Genomic DNA, 20,275 nt, shown 5'->3' with positions numbered 1-20,275 from the left:
TTAATGTTAAAAACTGCAAAAAGTATACTTTACACCTAACGTGCTCCACATACTTTGAAAAAGAGATCAATTCGCGAATTAATTGTTACAATTTCGTAACAAGAAACAATCTAAATTGATTGACCGTATCGCAATAAACTAATCAATAACTGACACACTTAAAAGATAATGGAACTCGATCAGTGTCTTAAAACTTTATTGACATTTTTTTGGTTTTATTGGCCTGCTTTGTCGTTATGAAAATGAAATGTTGTGTGCGTTTTATTCGGTTACGTGGTGTGTAGTGTGCACTTGTGTTCGATGAACTTTGTTGTTATAAGAATAATTAAAAAAATCTTTCTTAAGGCTTATTACATCTTGTAAGAAAGTATTTTACCAATTTCTTGATGTTATATCCATTGGTTAAAAACTTTAAACCCCTGGTTGTTTGTCAGTCAGTCACTTGTACTATGTAGATTTCCAATCAATCATAATTATTATTGCCGTTATAAGAAAGACGTTTTGCCGCTATAATTAAGCCACGTGAATCTACATTCATAATTAGTGTTTGCCTGGCCAGTAATCGAGTCCGAAATCCATTGCTCATACTGATGCAAAGACAGCCAGAGCTGTCCGAACACGTGGGACTTCGCGTCTAACATTCGTATTACTCGACGCCACATTTTTATTTATGCTAACCCATGAGAATTTATAACACAATCTTTAATTTCTCAACATTGTTACCTAAACCCCATACACAGTTCGTGTTGGACCAAAATTACAGGACGTCGAGAGCAATAATGGCGCTGCTACCTGTTCCGCAGATAATGAGCCACAGCGGCTGTGTAGTGGAATGCAGTCAACTAGATACTTGCTTGGTTTAGTATCACGTAAGGACAATGACCTCCGAAACTAACTCCTAACTTGATTAAACGTCTATAAGTGTACTGATCTTATTTTGGTTTAATTATTTGTACTCACTATTAAAAAAAATTCAAATTCTTTGTGATCGTTTCAAGCTGATTTGATGATTAGTTACCACGGTGACATAACACAGATCTTTAAATGTTTCATTTTCAATTCGTCAGTGCAAGTCTAGTTTTAAGCTGGAATTAGATGAATCGCATGGAAGTTTTGCAGAACTCATCTGTAGAACCAGAAGATAGTGACGGTACATCACGTCATTTTATACGTCGTCTTTGTCGTAGTATATATTACTTGTCAAGATGCTGTTGCGTATCTCTTGGATTTAATCCCTAATTAGTAACCCTTCAACATGTGCGGAAAGAGGTACGTGATCTTTTAAAACGAAATGCACTTTATTTCGAGAGGTTTAAAATTTCGGAAAAAATGAATTCTTTGGCATCTTGTCATTATCGTGATTTTAGGTGGGTAAGTGGATGTGTAATGTAGTTAGCAAATTAACGTCGTGATTTCAGTCAGATTACGTACAATTAAGTACGTGATGATACTTTTATCTCCTTGACAACTATTCAACAGTATGTAGATGTCTAATTATAGTTTGTCTTTTTTAATGAACATACTATATTTCGCTACATTTGCAACAGCAGTGTTAAGCGCTGCTGTGTTTTGGTTTGAAGGGTGTGGTAAGGGATACTTATCCGAGGCGTTCCAGCATAGTCCTCAGGGGTAGTGGCGCATCTGTGGCCGACCTCAGGTAGGAATATTTAATCCTATCTGGGGTTGATTACATATGTCCATGGGCGGCTATTGCCGCTTACCATCAGGTGGACTGCATGCTCGTCTGCTACTCCAATATTATAAAAAAAAACATAATGCATCGAGTAAAATGTAAATTATATCACTTTTAACTTATATCTATATTAATAGGTAATTGGGAAAAGAAAAATAATAATAGGAATTTAAAAATGTAGAGTATGTATTGTTTGCGATAGACTCGCATGGTACTAAATAGCAATTTGCCTTAAAAGAGAATTGTCTATCCCAATTCGGAATGTTTCTTACATTCCAAATTGGTATAGACAAATATTGCGTTTAAAATATCCGATATGTATATTAACAACATTATATTGCAAAGCAATTCAGATACGTTACGATACGATCGTATTCCCATACGATCTCTATCAGCATCTATAAGCGACGGTATAAAATTTATTGGCTAATAGATTCCGGCGATTACCATCCGACGCGGCGCTGTACACAAAGTAGGAATAGGAAACGGTTTTACAGAACCACGGAGCCAGCGGAATTAAGGCTCTTTAATCGCAACTGAATTGCCCCTTTACATTTAGTCAGATTGTTCCATGAGTACATAGTATCGGGCGAAATGTTAATGGATTATTCCCTTAAAGGGCGAGGACTTGTTCGAGCGAACACGGGAAATAGCCACCCGCTATCAGATGTGTCTAGACAGGACAATTGCGATCTAAATATTCATATGACCTGTCAATTACATTATGTATTACAAAATTCAAGATATATATAAAAGATTTTTTCTGTAACTTGAAGGAAATAATGTTACTAAAAATAATAATATAATTTCATTGTTGGAACTCTACATCCTTTCTATGCTCAACTCTGGTAACCTAAATACAATGTCATTTATATGTAAGCATGTTGAAAAAGCGACTAGAATCTCTTTATTGTCTAATTAAACTTCAATTTGCGGGGCAAATTTTATTATATTGTTACCTTAAATAGCTTTCAAAGCTACGGGTTTCATGATCAAGTATCTTAAATCGTAAACCATGTGAAAATTGATAAAAAGTACATCTTCCATCTTTCAAATTCCATTTCTAAATAATCTCTTTGAGTATAAATAAATTATTGCGTGCAGGCCAAATGTTTATATAATACTTCCGTGAACATTCGAACATGTTCAAGCGAATACGGGATACAGCCGTCCGCCATCAGATAACACAGGACAATTCCTGTGTTAATATTTATGTGGTTCTTCAATTATAATTATTTTATTTCATCATACTTAAGGCACGAAATAACTATCGTACAGTAATATCTAATCTGACGCGATAGGTGGGACTGAGCAATAACCGCGTAAGTCGTATCCGCGTAACTCGGGGAATGATTTCGCCTGACAAATCCGAACATATATATTAAATTATGAGACTATGTAGAAGGAAGGAAGTATATAATCCATAATCGAGGTATTCAAGTAAATGACAAATCGACGAGATTTGAAAATCACGTAACTCCGAGTTCGCGTAAATCGGGGAACCGTAAATCGAGGTATTGCTGTATTCCAAAGTTTTAAACATGAATGAAAGTATTTGCGGGCGAAATGTGAATATAATATTCTTGTAAAGGGCGATTTGAACTTGTTGAACACGGGAAATAGCCACCCGACATCAGATAAAAGTTGGCAGGACAATTCCTGTGTAAATATTCATGCGATCTGTCAATTATATTTCGTTTTATCGCATCACGTTTACGACTCGTAAATACTGGATGCACCACGATTCATCTCAACTGGATTGCAACTGACGATCGAAATATATGATTATTATTATTTTGAACGTCTTGGTGATGTTTGTTTATAGAGTATACGATAACTATTTTCAACAATATTGGATTGAGTTAAGTTTTAAATACTGAAGGATGTAACTAGTTGTATTTGAATGTTAGTTTATTTCGCATGCAATTATTTTTGTATTGTTATGAACATAGGACATTTTATTTTAATAGATGATAGATACGTGATTGTCTCCGAGGAGAAGTTAAAGTCATATAATGATGGCTACCTAAATAAACTGTTAAAACAAAGGACTGAAACTGCCACACGTAGTACATAGCGGCTATAATATTTTCATTGCTTACCGAACACCAATACCAAAGTTCATTCAACTTAATTGTCGTCTTCAAATCGTTGCAACTGTTTTTGACTACTTGAGCGCAAACAATAGGTCGTTCCATAGTTTGTATGAGATTTACACCTTTACCGACTGTGTTTACTTATTTGTTGTATCTTAACATTGTACGAGGCTTTTACGTTTCGTACTTACAATGGAGATTGTAATGTCGTTACCCTGTTTGCCTTCGGCCTTTGTTACTCTAAAAGGATAATTGTAAAGTTGATTAATCTTCTATTAATTTCTTTTTATGGTATTGAAATCGCAAATGGGCATAGTCCATAATTTTAATTTTCATTGCGGTGTAGCTACTAGTGAAGTAGCACAAGAGTAGATAATATTTCTCATTTATAAGACGGGTGAGTCTTAAACATTTGCCACTCCTGTATATTAGTGTATTTATGAGTAATAAAGAATTTATTATCTGTTAGTTGATAGCTATCTTAATAAGTTAATAAACGTACAAACACTGAAAACGGTTGATCAGGTTGACTGATTTCATTAGGATTTCCGAAATTATAAAACTGATTTTTTAATTCGTTACCACGTTGGTACTTAGTATCATTGTAAAAAAAACATATGTTTCTTACTTCAGTTTGTCGACTACGTCACTGACTCGAGTTTGCTTCTAAACAAATTCTAGGTAATTCGGAAAACATCATGGATACCTATGCACATAATGAAAACCAACCTATTTGATTTAATATTTCATTAAATCTACGTGATGTTATATAGTTTTTGTCTAGTTTAGCATTTAATCGATATTCACCTCACGTAGATGCAAATGTTAAAGGGGAGTGTAAATCAAACTGGTGAGTAAAATCACACTTGCTGTGCGCACATGAAATGTTTCTACTCTACGAGTACCTGTGCATCTGTTGTATGAACTTTGAAGTAAAGTTCAGAAAATTTGTTAGCCTTTTCACTCTGTTGCGGTTAAAAGAATAAGGTTAATCACCACTTACTTTTACATGCCTGTATACGAAATATAAAGGTGTATAAACTATTCGGAAGTATTTTCGAGTTAATTCGTCAAATTCGGTCCAGTGGTGAAGTGAAGAGTTATTGTGGATATCATTATTATCGTATGCATAATATCTAAATATGCAATCATAATATCATTTATATTAATGATATCCGTCGACTTTATTTATCAGTTTGCGTGCCTCACGTTACTGGAGATCGGAATCCTAACGAGGATGTGCCAGGCGATGTAAATAGTAATATTAATCTTTAAATTCTATTTTCTTTATTAAGATTTACCTTTAATAATTTTTCATTCATGAAATGTACACTAGCATTTGTCCTTGTATTATTATTAATTGATATGTATTTGACGATATTAATTTTAGTCGATCAATATTTTAATATTTTGGGAAAAATTATCTGTATTTACGAAATATAATGTGCCGTTTATTTCTTATTTCATGCCGTTAAAATGATTCATTTAATATGTTCTAATATTTTAATTATTGCTACTGCCTATACTTTTAATCAGGTGTTATTTTCATGTGCCTCTGCATGATATGGTACACATAATAAACTCTCAAATATTTATAATAAAAAGGTATAGGTACATTGAATTACTTCGTATACGTTTCGAAAAGTTGTAACGTCCCAGTTCTGTAAGTTAAGGGTCAATGGCAGTCAAGAGTCAGGCTCAGTAGCGATGTGATAGCATCTTATCTCGTGTATCAGTCGCATCTCTTGCGGTAATGAGACAGAGCTTAGTCATTCACACTTAAACACAGTTCCGTTTATGGAAATGTTATTGTGTACCTACTACTGGCAAAACGTGTATTAATTTACGGAAACTTTGTAATTTTCAAACGTATTTGTTTATTATGGGTACTCTGTTTTACGTCGATGTTAATTGACTGTCTCCTAGTTTAACAGATGTCGTAGGATCGATGAGATTCTTACTTATTAAAACCTTAATTAGGACTTTTTTGGGGCGACTACACATGTTATTAGCCTAGTCGTCTGAAACTCTAAATGTAGAACCCGATATGCGATATTCGTAGGAAAAGTTCTCAAATCTGGAGTCTATCAAAACGCACTTGGCCGGCGTGATAAATAATATCAAAGTCCTCTGAATCAGAGAGTTAAGCCATGCCTAACAATGAGAAAGTAATAGGTTGATAATGACACGTGTCCATGAGTGGCAGTGGTATCTTAGTGAGATTTGGTTTATATCAATAACAACATTTCCAATATGCCGTACCATTTAATAACTTTTAAGTGCTAATTTCTCACCACCTTCTACGATATCTGTTACACACACTAGTGTTCATATATCCCAAACACTGATACTGGTGTTCATTACTTAAAATATAAATAGAAAAGTTATTAGATTCTCCAAGGTTCGCTGAAATGGTCATTTGTATTGACGCTATAGGATAGACGGATACAGTAAACTTTGTATTCCTTTTCTCCCCTTTCCCTTTTATAAATACCATTATGATTTCTTACGATGAGCCTAAGCTTTATATAAATACCTACATGTCTTGACACTGTTCAAGTTTCTTATTTTCTTTACGACCTTTTGATTAAGCAATGCAGAACTCGTATCCCATTGCAGCTCTCTAGTACATATTTCGCATACAATTTCACTTAATTTTATTTCATGTACAATAAAGTCAATTATTATAGCGCTTTGACCAACGTATCATAAATGATTGGTAATTTATGATGATTTTTGTCAGACATAAATCAGCATCAATCTTGATAATGCTGTCAACATTAGATTTATCTTAAGCAACACACGACTGCTCACGAACTGCAGCTAACCTATTGATCTTTGCCAGATGAAGTTATTACGTAAGGTCATGCAAATCGAGAAGATGCACCAAGGCTTTATGTAAACACTTTCTCGCTGGGAACGGACAACTTCATTAATTAGAAAATATAGCTGCTTTGCGGATTAGGATATGTGGGATTATATAAGAGTGATTTGGTCTTTAGCTATATATGGAAAGCTTCTTTAGTTGTTGTAATATTTATAGCTTGTTTTGGCAGTTTTATTAATGCACAGGAAATACTAAGTAGAATATAATAAAGCAGCGTTGCTCAATTGCCAAGGGGAAATTGCATAGTTTGACATTTTATAATGTTTCCGACATTAAGTAATAAAACATAAAAGTTTCTTATTATCTTTAAACATTGTAAATTAATGAGTTAATTACAAGTTACAATAGAAGGGAACTATATACGTTTCCCGTGGAAAAGAACCTTTTAGTTATTACTATTAGTAAAGTACCTTAACTTCGGAATACCAATTTATGTGAAAAAATTAACAGACTTTACTTTAATTTTTACTATTTACTTTTTACTTTACTATCTATGTTAGTTTAAGTTAAGTCATCAGATCTACGGGCAGCAGTGACTACTTAACTCAGGTAAATTGTACCTTTGCAACTTCTACGATGTTCCAAGTCTGTCAGTTACTGTGTCGTCTTTTGGATTTTAATTCCTTTGCAGATAACTAAAGAATATCTACTAAAGTATATATTACTTACTAAACATACCTTAACAAAAGATATTATAAGATAAGTTTTACATACTTTTCTCTCAAATAGCTACATCAACTTTGTTGTAATATTTAAATTTAACCCTTCTTTCTCAATTGGCACAACACTATATGTAATGCACATCACTACTGCTCTGTGTTGTCTGTGGTAGAATCTCTCACATTAAACACGTTCCAAGTTAAAACTTATTTTCATTTTAAAACTATTTCATCAGGTTACGGGCCCAGGCCCACGCAGTTATTCCAAAATATAAACTTTAAAGTGAAAGTAACAGTAATTCAAATCAAATCTAATTAGTAAAAGAGTAGTGAAGTATAACCTAAAACTGACAACGTGTTCGTCGTGCAAAAGTGTCTTCATCAGCAAAAAATGTCTTCAAATACGATGACTTTAATAGAAAAACTGACCGGAAGAGATAATTATCCTACTTGGAAGTTCTCAGTAAAAACTTACCTCGAACACGAGGAACTATGGGATTGCGTCGAATCGTCAGACAAAGTCGATTTAAAAAAGGACACTAAAGCTAAGTCCAAGATAATTTTATTAGTTGATCCTATAAACTACATACATATACAACAAGCTAAAACGGCGAAAGAAGTGTGGGATAATTTGGAAAAAGCTTTTGACGATAAAGGACTGACCCGCCGAGTCGGACTGTTGAGAGATCTGATCACTACCACGCTAGACGGATGCCAAAACATCGAGGACTACGTAAATAGAATAATGACAACTGCCCATAAACTAAGAAACATTGGTTTTGTAGTAAATGATGAGTGGTTAGGCACTTTACTACTGGCCGGATTGCCAGATGTTTATCAACCAATGATTATGGCTTTGGAAAGTTCGGGTTTGGCAATAACAGCTGATTTAGTGAAAACTAAGCTCCTTCAAGACGTTAGAAAATCAGAGAATGCTGCGCTGTATGTTAATAAAAGTAGAATTAATTCGCAGAATGCCAAACAAACTTCAGACAAAACAAATAAAGCAACCAAAGGTCCAAGGTGTTTTATATGTAACAAATATGGGCATATAAGTAAGAATTGTAGAAACAAGAAAAAGGAACAAAAGTCAAATGAAAACTCAGGCTATGTGGCAGTATTTTCTGCATCAACGAGCAATGACGATGGCTGGTATGTGGATTCAGGGGCATCAATGCATCTAACAATGCATCGTGACTGGCTCTATGATGAAATACCACCTCTGGTTGACACTATTAAAGTGGCTGATAACAAGAAACTTCCTGTAAAAGCATGTGGTAAGGTAAACCTACATGTTATTGACAAAAATGGCAAGTCTGAAGTAGTTGAAGTACACAATGTTCTTTTTGTTCCTGAATTGGCCACCAACCTTCTTTCGGTAAGCCAAATAATTAAGAATGGCTGTCATGTGCAATTTGACAAAGAAGGTTGCAGAATTATTAACAAAATGAATAAACAAGTGGCAGAAGCAAAACTGATAAATAATATGTACCGGCTCAATACATGCAATGTTCCAGCATACATGTCTACGATTAAAACTAATGATGCTTACTTATGGCATCAGAGGATGGCACATTTGAACTTTGAAGACCTAAATAAACTATCAGAAAGTACAGGGGTAAAAATTGAAAACAAAGACAAAGTTGTATGCATTTCATGTTTAGAAGGAAAGCAGTCGAGAAATCCTTTTCCTTCTGAAGGTAACAGAGCAAAAGAATTGCTAGAACTCATACACTCAGATGTCTGTGGCCCCATGGAGGTCCAATCACTGGGAGGTGCACATTATTTTGTTACCTTCATCGATGACTTCTCCAGGAAAGTATGTGTTTATCTAATAAAGAATAAGTCAGATGTTTTTGAGAAATTCAAAGAATATAAAGCCATGGTTGAAAAACAACTTAATCTATCGATAAAGACTCTACGCACAGATAATGGCAGAGAATATCTAAGTAATGAGTACAAATCTTTCCTAAAAAAATGTGGAATTACACATCAGACATCCACACCTTACACACCCCAACAAAACGGGTTAGCAGAAAGGATGAATCGTACATTACTAGAGAGAGCTCGTTGTATGCTATTAAATGCCAAATTACAGAAGCAGTATTGGGCAGAAGCAGTATCCACAGCAGCTTACATAACAAACCGCTGCCCAACTAGAGCGCTGGCATTTCTTTCACCTGAAGAAATATGGACGGGTAAAAAACCCGATATTAGCCATTTGAAGATCTTTGGATGTGATGCAATGGTTCATATACCTAAAGAGAAGATCAAGAAATTGGACTCAAAGGCAACCAAGATGGTATTCATTGGGTACAGTGAACAGACCAAAGGATACAGGCTTTTTGATCCTAAAATAAGGAAGGTGTTCATTAGCAGAGATGTCATATTTTTAGAAAATTCAGTGGTAAGAAATTATGCTCATATGCCGCTGTCAGAATTTACCTCAGAATCTGATATACACAAAGCTGATTCTCATAATAGTGAATTAAAGTTAGAAGCATCAGAACAAAGTGAAACAAGTGATGAGTCATTTCACTCAGATGAGGGATCTTTGTATGATCCCAAGGTAACAATAGATTTGAAAGAAATCCATCCAAACGTGACAACCAGATCAAGAAGTAGAATAAATAAAGAGGGTAATACTTACTTATGCACAGATGGCATTTCAGATCAGCAGGATGTCCCTCAGACATACAGTGAAGCAGTATCTATAGATAATGAGAGTGCAGAAAAGTGGAAGCAATCAATAGATGAAGAGTTGTTGGCACATAGAGTAAACAAGACTTGGGAGTTGGTGGATAAACCACAAGGTATGCGAATAATTGGCTGTAAATGGGTTTTCCGTATAAAAAACCTGCCATCTGGTCCGCTATACAAGTCAAGATTATGTGCTAAAGGGTGCGCCCAGACCAAAGGTATAGACTACTCAGAAACTTTTTCACCTACAGTCCGGTATGATTCTTTAAGGGTTTTACTTTCAGAAGCTGCTCAACATAATCTAGAGATGGTTCAATTTGACGTTAAAACCGCTTTTCTGTATGGAGACATAAAGGAGAACATATATATGACACCACCTGAAGGTTTGAAAGCATTACCAAATCAGGTATGTAAACTCAAGCGTTCACTTTATGGCCTTAAACAAGCACCTCGGTGCTGGAATCATAAGTTTGACAGTTTACTAAAAAAATTTGGCTTTGCAAGCAGTCATGCAGACAAATGTGTTTATATTGGTAATGTAAACTATAATATAGTATATCTGCTATTGTATGTTGATGATGGGCTCCTATTATCAAGCTCGAAACAATCTCTGGATATAATGATATATGAATTAAGCAAAAATTTTGATATTAAACAATGTGAACCAAATAATTTTGTTGGACTACAGATTGAGAAGTCCAAAGGATGCATATTTATACACCAAAGGAACTATATTGAAAGATTATTGTGTAAATTTAATATGCAAAATGCTAATTGTAATGTCATTCCAATAGATCCTCATACCACACTAGAAAATAGCTCAGCTGCACCAGACAAGAGTTTACAGTACAGGGAAGCTGTTGGCTCTTTGATGCACCTGGCGATAGTAAGCAGACCTGATATAATGTATGGAGTCAGTCTGGTGAGTAGATATCTCAATTGTTATGATCACACACACTGGAATGTTGTCAAGAAAATTATGAAGTATTTAAAGGAAACACAAAATTATGGCCTGTGTTACACAACTTCACAAAGTAATATACTACAAGCATATAGTGACGCCGACTACGCAAAAGATATGTGCACAAGACGATCCTTAACCGGATATGTATTTATAAAAAATGGAGCCGCTGTGACTTGGGCAAGTCAACGTCAACAAAGCGTTGCTTTATCCACTACGGAGGCTGAGTTCATGGCAGCATGTGCAGCAACAAAAGAGGCTTTATGGTTGAAAAGACTTTTGAATGATATTAATTTTCATCAAGATAAAGTTATTTTACATATAGACAATCAAAGTGCAATATGTTTAATTAAAAATGTTGACTATCACAAAAGATGTAAACATATAGATGTTAAATACAATTTCATTAAAGAAAAATATGCTGATAAAGAAATAGATTTAAAGTATGTATGTAGCAAAGAGCAATATGCAGATATATTTACAAAGGCTTTACCTAGAGATAAATTTCAGTATTTAAGAGAGAAGATAGGAGTGTTGAACATTAGTTAATTGTTTACTTGCAAACATTGCTTAACATTTTTATTTTTGTTAAATTAAATTGTTCTTAAGACATACTATGTAATTAAGAATAGTTTGTGCCTAATATTGTTAATATGTTATATTTCTTAATGTAAAAGAAGGGCTGCAATTTGGTAAGAGTGTTGTAATATTTAAATTTAACCCTTCTTTCTCAATTGGCACAACACTATATGTAATGCACATCACTACTGCTCTGTGTTGTCTGTGGTAGAATCTCTCACATTAAACACGTTCCAAGTTAAAACTTATTTTCATTTTAAAACTATTTCATCAAACTTTGTATGTTAAAGCTTAAATAATTAATGGTAATCCCGAGCTTAGTGCTAATAGCTTCCTAAGACGATGTGTACGATAAGTAACAAGCAAGGATTCACTTGTATATTTATTACAATTCCTTCGCTCTGGGTGGCCTAAGTATCGTGTGTACTATTGTCTTAGAAAATACTTTTACTAAGGGTCTTCTCACACTTGTCGACATGGAATCGCTTACACTGGTCAACTCTGTTGCATATATTAGCCTAAGTCTTAATGACGTGTTTGGAATTAATTATGGCAGATGAAGCGACGTGACATCATCACGTAAAAGTTATTAATATATCAATATACGGTTAAGTTCTTAGTAAAATTTGCCAGTTTTTTTTAAAACGTCTAAGATTTAGTCGTCGATATGCGAAGTCAAGATGTTCTACCATCTAATAGGTAACAGTTGAATGAGGAAGATGTATAAAAAAACAGGGTTTTAAGGCTATGTTATAGTCAGAGGCAAAATATTTTTTAGTTAGAATATTCAATTGCAAGTTAAAGCTCTTCTTTCACCTTCTGTGCTGTAAAATGCTATAAAACTGTTCTACTTTAAATGTAGTGGTATTAAACTATTAGATTGCAAAACTCTTAAAGCCCTTTTCCCACCTCGTAATATCCTCTGTTCTATTTTTTATAAAAGTTCGTTAATCGCTTACTCGCTTGTAGCAAAATATTTCAAGCCAAGCCTTAAGTCTGACGAAATCGCTTCGCTAATAAAGGAACTTAAACACGTCAATGTTGCCACATTTCAACATAAACTTTACGGTGTTAACTATAAAGTGCAAATTGGACGCATTCGTTCGCATGCTCTACACCTGTTTCTGCAAAGATCAAGAAACTTTAATCTGGCCTCTGAGTTCACTTAATGCGAAAATAGCTTATGGTCTGGGAGCTTACTGTCATTTCTCATTACACAAAATAAATATGTATTTCAACTGTTTAGCGGTGACAACCTAGTTGTAACGTCGTCTATCAATTGAAGAGTCCAAGGTTCGGAACCCAAGCACGCTGATTTTTGAAAGTTATGTGCATATAAAAGGTATGAGAAGTCTACTAAGGGAGACTTGGCCAGCGCGCGTATGTACTTACATACATTCTTGTAAATTTGCTAATTCACGCTTAGCGTAAAGTAAATGTATAAGCAACGTTTACCTAATTACATTCAGAAGTCTTATTTTACGTCAATTAGATCACTAAGCAACATTAACGTGTACACTTGTGCATGCAACGTAAAAACGTTATCAGCTCTTTGTCCATAAGGTTTCCTTAGAAATCGCCGGCTTAGGGCGTTGTATTGGCGGTATTTAATGAGATCGTTCAGATAGAGCCAAATGCCACGCTACAAGGGACTAGCGATCGACATTTCCACTTCACGACTTCATTGAAATGTGGCTACACCTTCACCGCTCCTAAGTAGAGCTTACTAATTGGTCTAATAGGCAAAACGTTTGATTAGAGTACTGGGACTAAATGGTTGTATCGTGATTATACAGCTTGTTACATGTCTGATTCTGTTTGGATAGGCAAAACAATTGTTTGATTCAGAACAATAATTGGTAATTTTACATTTATTTTAATTAAATGTTATACATCTCTTAACTGCAACGGTTCTGGCTCTTCTATTTTTGCCTTATTAAATATTCGCATTGCGATGCTGTGGTTTGAAAGGAGAAAGGTAAATATTTTCAAGAGGCATTCAAACTTTGACCTCAGAGTTGACAAAGTGCATCTTATACTGACGTCATGCGGAAATCCTATGAAATGAAATTTATCTGATATTTAATAGAAAAAGTTTTCTTTACATTCCTTTCATGTGACGTCACTGTTTTATGTTTTCCGCCACCGCCCCGCTTTGCAGCAACTAGTTAAAGTACTAAACTTCTTATAGTTTGTCACAATATCTTGGTGATTTAGATATCTGGAGATCATCAAGATCATCAAATAAATATTATTTGATTTTAATGTGTTTGATATTTGTCTATTTCTGTTTTAGATACAAATATAGAACATAATCTTAGCAAATCGTTCGTGCATGAATCATCACACCACACGAAGCAAATAAAAGCTGGTATTATAATAAACGGTCTATCATTTGAAATGCTCGAACAATCATCGCCGTTAGCTAAGTAAATCGAGGGGAGGATACGGAAGCAGATGCTCTTGATAGTGCAAATCTAACGGTTTTGAGTTTCAGCTCAGTCTCAAGCGCCGTGTCTCTTCGTGTTTGTTCACACAACAGAACTATGTATGGTTTGACAAATATAGCTGTTTTTAGCATTCTTAATATGGTAGTTAATAATTCTATGGTAGTTTTAGATTTTTTCCAGCAAAAGTTACAATCCAAAATTAATTTATGGTAAAAATTTGCGCTTTCGCTACATTTGTGGGAACTAGTGTATAATATTTTTACGACTCCATAGTAAAATTAGAAGTTCAAACTTGGTTGTTGTCACTTAAAATTTTTTGACAGATTACCAATAATATCTTAATTATAATATCTTATTAGTGGTACAAAAAAATTGGTGTGCCTATTTTACTAATGTTTCTTCAATATTGTCAACTGTAATATTGTAAGCTGTAACATCTATACTTTTAATAAAACAACAACACTTCGTCCAATTATATTATAGTCATGTGAGTAATCATGGAAAACGTTTATCATACAGGGAAGATTAAAACCAAGTTGATGAGTCTCGTACTAAACCAGTTAAGATTAAAGGCAATAAGTGCACAATAATTTATGGCTCGTTGGTGTCTCGAGTACGCGTGAAACTAGCAATTTCCATTAGAGTATCAGCCATTTTACATTAACTATGCTGTTGATTAGAAAATTCACACACAGCGATAATTGAGGCAGCGTTAGGCGTAAGACTACGGAATTAAAAGATTCAACTTCAGATCAGATCTACCATGTTATATTTCCGTTTTATTACTTTTATGTCTTATCAAATATTAAATGTTGTAATGGTTTTTTAAAACAGTACTTATTTTACGTGTTCGTTACTTACTTTTATTTATTGAAAATTGTGTTCTGACGCCTGGAATATCCTGCAATCCATTTTCTTACAAGTTATTAAATGGAACCATTAATTTTATATATTCAATCTCGCAGTGGCTCTATGTTTAAAGGTTTATTATTTGTATCTGTTTATGGCCATTATTATTATCTATAATATCTGGAATTGTTCTGTTGAAATTTATTTCCAGTGGTATTAAAAGCATTCGTAACTTCATCTTCCCCTTTACGAACAAGTTCTACACAGAATGGGTAGGCGATAAACGAGATTTTTTTCGCTAAACTAGCTAATATTCTCGTTAAACAAACTGATTTTACTTTAAAATGTAATTTGCATATCTCTCTCCTTTAGCTTGAACGTTAAAACATTTTCCCTTTCATTATTATTCTTCTTTAAACTTCTTTGGATCTCTTCATGATTTAAGGCACAGTTAAACAAGTATGCAACGCACCTGATATTAATTTGTCAACGCTATCTATGGTTATTTGGAAGTGACTCCAAACACTCGGAAGATTATTATAAATAAGTTGCAGCTTCTGAAAAATTATTTCTTATTATTCTTTTGTATCTCTGTAAAATTGTTCTTTTCTCGTTTTAGTTATAACACATCCCTTGCATTGGAACGTGCGCAGGTATAACCGCTAGTCTTCCAAACAATGGACGCCAGTAACTGTGTATTACAATATAAATTCCGAACGAAATTATAGTTTTCCACACCTATCCAGTGTTCCTTTTTCATTAGAATTCCGCGTGCGAATTGGCAGCAAGGAATAGCCGTACCGTTAGAATTGGAAATCCTCAATTTGTTTCAGATGTACCTCATAGCTTGAACCAATTCCGAATAGCTTTTATACTACAGCAATAGATTGCTCTCGTGGTTCTTACATTTCGCTTAAACGGGCACAAACTGTTTCTATAACTTTTGTACTTTTATCACGATGTTACATTATATGTCTGTACCAACATCATGTTTAATACGCAATCCTACCAATGATTCATTTACGATTTATCCAAATTCTTTCATAATAAGTCTGCTGACTTCTCTTTGACAGTGTGTTTCTGTAAAATTCCTAACTGTAACCGCACCAAAATACAAAACTCATTCCAGTATTTCTTGCGTGGGGTCATTATTGTTTCAAACTTGTATATTTGCACTACTTTCGTCACGAAACAAAATGTCAATCGGATCCAAAATATAATTTCATTACTCGTATTTTATTGCAAACAAGTTTTTCGAAAGGAAGCTAATGAATATTACACATGAAAGGCCAAGCCAATGATCCGGATCATAATTATAATTAATTGCGTGTAATATTTTTTGCCACCCGAGAATATTATGTTAAGGTACATAATCCTTGCTTTAGTCATAGATTAGTATAGACATCTCACTGTCTTGTAATTGAAGGAAGCCGTAAATGACAAAATAGCTGACTGATTTCCCATTACGTCTCCGACTGTCATGGTGTAATTTACGCGAAACAATGCCACCCTGTACAGAAAAGTGGTGCAACACGAAATCGAAGAAAAAATGCGGAGAAATGTCGTTTCATATGTAAATGCTCTAAAAACTACATTTTTTTACTATTTTTCAAACACGAAAATAGCTGACAGTGACAATTTCAATTGTCAAAACTGGTTACATTTTTTTGTTAGGAGTGACTAATCTTTACTAATCTATGGCTTTATAAAGTACGCGCAATTCAATAAATATGAGTCATACGTTACATCTTATGAACGTGTTCCGTTTATGGTGATCGGTTCTTTGTACCGGTTTCAGGATTAATAGTAAATAATAATCGACCATCGATTCGCATTCGCATCGTTAGCGTTAAAAATTACTGTTTATTACTGGGAAGATTAAATTTATTCACTCTATATACTTTGGGATAAATTCTCATGTTTAAATTTAATCTATATGGAAAGCATTAGATTTTTCTATAATGCTTAAATTGAATTAACATTGCATTTCACTGAAGATGTCTGCGCGACTTGCGGTGACTTAAAAAAATCTAAGAATTGACAACGTATTCGACAAAGATTAATTACAACTACAGAATATTCCCCATTCTAAAACTTATTTATTAACAATTCATAAAATATTACTTACGCTTACCCTCAATCCGTATCCGAAGAGTCGCAACGTATGCGCCAAGCTTATCTCAATTGTGAAGAGGGTGCCCAGCAGTTGGACCAAAAGGGTTGCAGTAAGAAATAGTAGGTCTCGAAAGCTCCCTACATAAACAAGGGCACTGGCGTCTCTAGCGTCAAAAACTAGCATCTGTTCTCCCTATTATATTTTAATGAAGGCCCCAATCAGCGGAATGTATTCATTTATTCAAATTTTGATTATCTAAAGCCCAATTCGTATAGATTCAGGATATTTCTGTGGTTTACTCGCTTAGAAAATTATTTGTTTGCATTGAATTGAAACAACTTTCGATTCCCAATGGCATGGCATTACTTATTCCCTTATATTTAGAAATCTAAATATTACATCGTAAATCCAGGCTCCGGGCTTGCAGTATTTAGAAATTATTTACATATATTTATTGCCGTCTTTAGCATAATCGAATATGTTCTCTTAATCCGAGGATGTTCAGTATAATTTATTGCATAGATATTAATATTTACAATGTATTACGAGACTATCTCTGGCTCGCAGTGTATGTATCGTAGTATCATATTAATACATTTTGCTTTCCTTGTAACCTTTTCTATAATATCTTTTTAGATAGTACACACACATGTTCATTATTTATGTCCTTTAATTTTCGGATAAATATTGTTTGATGTAAAGGCTAATTTCTGAAAGTGCCGAGCCATTTTTCATAAATTGTGATCGTGATTACCACGATGATGAAATCGCAGATTTAGCTACTTAAAAATAAATCTTGTGTAAGTAAATCTTTACTTACTATAATACAATGTTTAGATACGTAAAATACAGACGAATATACGTAAGTACGTATATGTAAATAATCTACTTGGAAGTATTCGGTACTCGTCATGAGCTTCCCCTATTCTCCGTGAGTAGCAGGTTATTCAGCGCGAAACAAATAATTCTGCGCCGGCATACGTGGCCACTGTTCATTAGTGTTCATATACTCATCGTTGTCCAGCGAGTTACTCGGTAGAAAGTTCGCGAGTGTATATGTAAATGTTGCATAAGACTTTAAAAAGCCGTTTTTTGAGTTCCTGTCTGTACCTTATGTAAAAAAGGGACAAACTGAATGAAGCAAATATGTTTCGTTAATTACGTAATACGATTATTCGGTGATTGGCTTATAACGTGTCGGTGCTTAAACGCTTAAAATAGTTCGTAGTATCGTTAACGCGTTTTGGTGTCAAAAAGGTTTATGCAGCACGATGGCTTCATCTGATATGTGCTGAAGGCAGCTCGTGATTGATAGGTATTTATATTGTTTCCTTATTATATTGACAGAGTTAGAAATAAATAAATTAAAATATATTAATGCATACCAGTTGGTTGTGATTATACGGTATACCTACTTAAGATAAAAATAAGTCATCTCAAGCACTGTAAAAAACAACGACGGTACACCAAACAATAATTTGTATTTTAAATAAGATTTTTACAAGTAGAGGCATTTTTAAGGAAAACGTCCAAATACGGATAAAAAGTTTGTGTTTGCATAAACATCCCTACTACAGTACCTACTACACCTCGGAGTTGTGAGGCAGATGTCATTGCATGTAATATTAATATACATACTCATGCACCGGATTTGCATACGAAAGGGCAGTTGCAAGTAAAACCTATGTCATTGCGACATTGACATGGCTTATGAATTCAACCAGGTATTCTTCTTTATATGACACTAGCTGATCCAGTGTCCAGACAACAACAGTCATTTGTCTGTGTGCTTTCGTATATTTTTTTTTTCTACATAAAAAGACTGTTTTAACATCGGGTTGATAAAAAAATCGTTGTAATAAACCTACCGCGAATGAATACGATCAGTGCGACAAAAAATCTACGATTTTTAGCCTTATTTCAGGTAATATGAAAAAGTGTGTACGTAAAATAGTTATTTAAAAGCAGTGAAAATCTTTGATACCTTTAGCTTAATAAAATACCTATAGATATAAGAAAAGTTGTAAGATTTTAAAAATATGACGATAGAAGTAGTAACTACCTACAACATTGTCTTTGTTTACGATGTCGTAATTTGTGAATGGATTAACCATTACACTGCCTCCGCAAACAGAGCGGATGTTCATTTACTGACACAAACGCTAATACTTAATCCTGTATCCTATTAAAGGTTATGTTATTAACTAGTATAAAATGTCATTGACTATTTATAACAGAAAACTCATAAAACAGATTTTATTAATATCTACCTCGCTAATTATAGTACATTACATTAGTACAAGCACATTTGGACTTTCATTGTTAATTTTCTGTTTACCTAAATCATACAGTAACGATGTATCCTAATAAGTAACGGCTATTATATTAAGCCAAAAATCTCCGAACGAAGCAAACAAGTATGGTAAATGATTACTGCAATAAACTCATATCTGTTATCAACTTCCGACAAGATTAGATTCCTACCGGAGGTTCGCAGCAGATACGTTGCTACCCCTGAGGCCTAAGACGAAACGCCTCGGATATGTATGTATCCCTAAACCTACATAATTCGCTACAACATCCAAACTCCAATAAAAGCATCTAATAATATTTAGAAAGTCCAAATGTTGTTGTTGTTGTAGTTGTTGTTGTTGGATGTTCTGTGTACTTCGAATACCTCTAATCGATACTAATCGTACCCTTCTTCTTTCATCGTCACGTTACTTATTTATCGCTGGCCCCGCCCTCTAGGCTGCTAGGTACAGCGTTCATGATTTACTCGACGAGATAATGTCTCTGGGTAATTCGAGCTCGCTTTGCTGTGAGTTACGCGGACGACTTTCAAGCTAAGCTAAGCTTGGGTAATATAATGAAATATGATTCTAAAGAAATATCATCACGGAATTCATAAATTTTATTACAAAACATTTTTAAGATACTACCAAGATGGACTTTATAATATGCCAATAACAATAATATGCCACCCCTATTTCCACCTTACAGCCGAAATGGCAAGTGCTGATGTATTCTAGTTTGAATAATTGGGAGGAAGGTACTTACACGAGGTATTGATTATAACTTAGTCCTCCGCAACGCGTCCGTGGCCGACGTCGAAGTTTAAAGTACTTTATAGTATAGTTATCGCCAAACTACCAGTTCGCTCTGAAGTTGGTCCGAGCAGGTGTAGTCATAAAATTTACTATGGCGACGTGATTTATTTCTATATTCAGAGTGGACTAGCAGTTTTACGCGGACTATACCTCCTTGCGCCCAAATTTAAAGTGG

At 34.3% G+C, this 20,275-nt stretch overlaps 1 protein-coding gene across 3 annotated transcripts in view; it reads left to right on the top strand.

Moving 5' to 3' along the window:
- Positions 1-20,275, top strand: part of Cad99C (cadherin 99C) — a 186,396-nt gene that overhangs the window by 140,744 nt on the left and 25,377 nt on the right. The gene's annotated exons all lie outside the window — the stretch shown is intronic.

The sequence above is a fragment of the Epargyreus clarus genome, unplaced genomic scaffold (assembly GCF_041222505.1).
Source record: "Epargyreus clarus isolate Ecla_fem2 unplaced genomic scaffold, WU_Ecla_fem_2.2 ptg000005l, whole genome shotgun sequence".
Taxonomy (NCBI): domain Eukaryota; kingdom Metazoa; phylum Arthropoda; class Insecta; order Lepidoptera; family Hesperiidae; genus Epargyreus; species Epargyreus clarus.
Note: the sequence above shows the minus strand (reverse complement) of the source record. Positions and strands in the feature narration are given on the sequence as shown.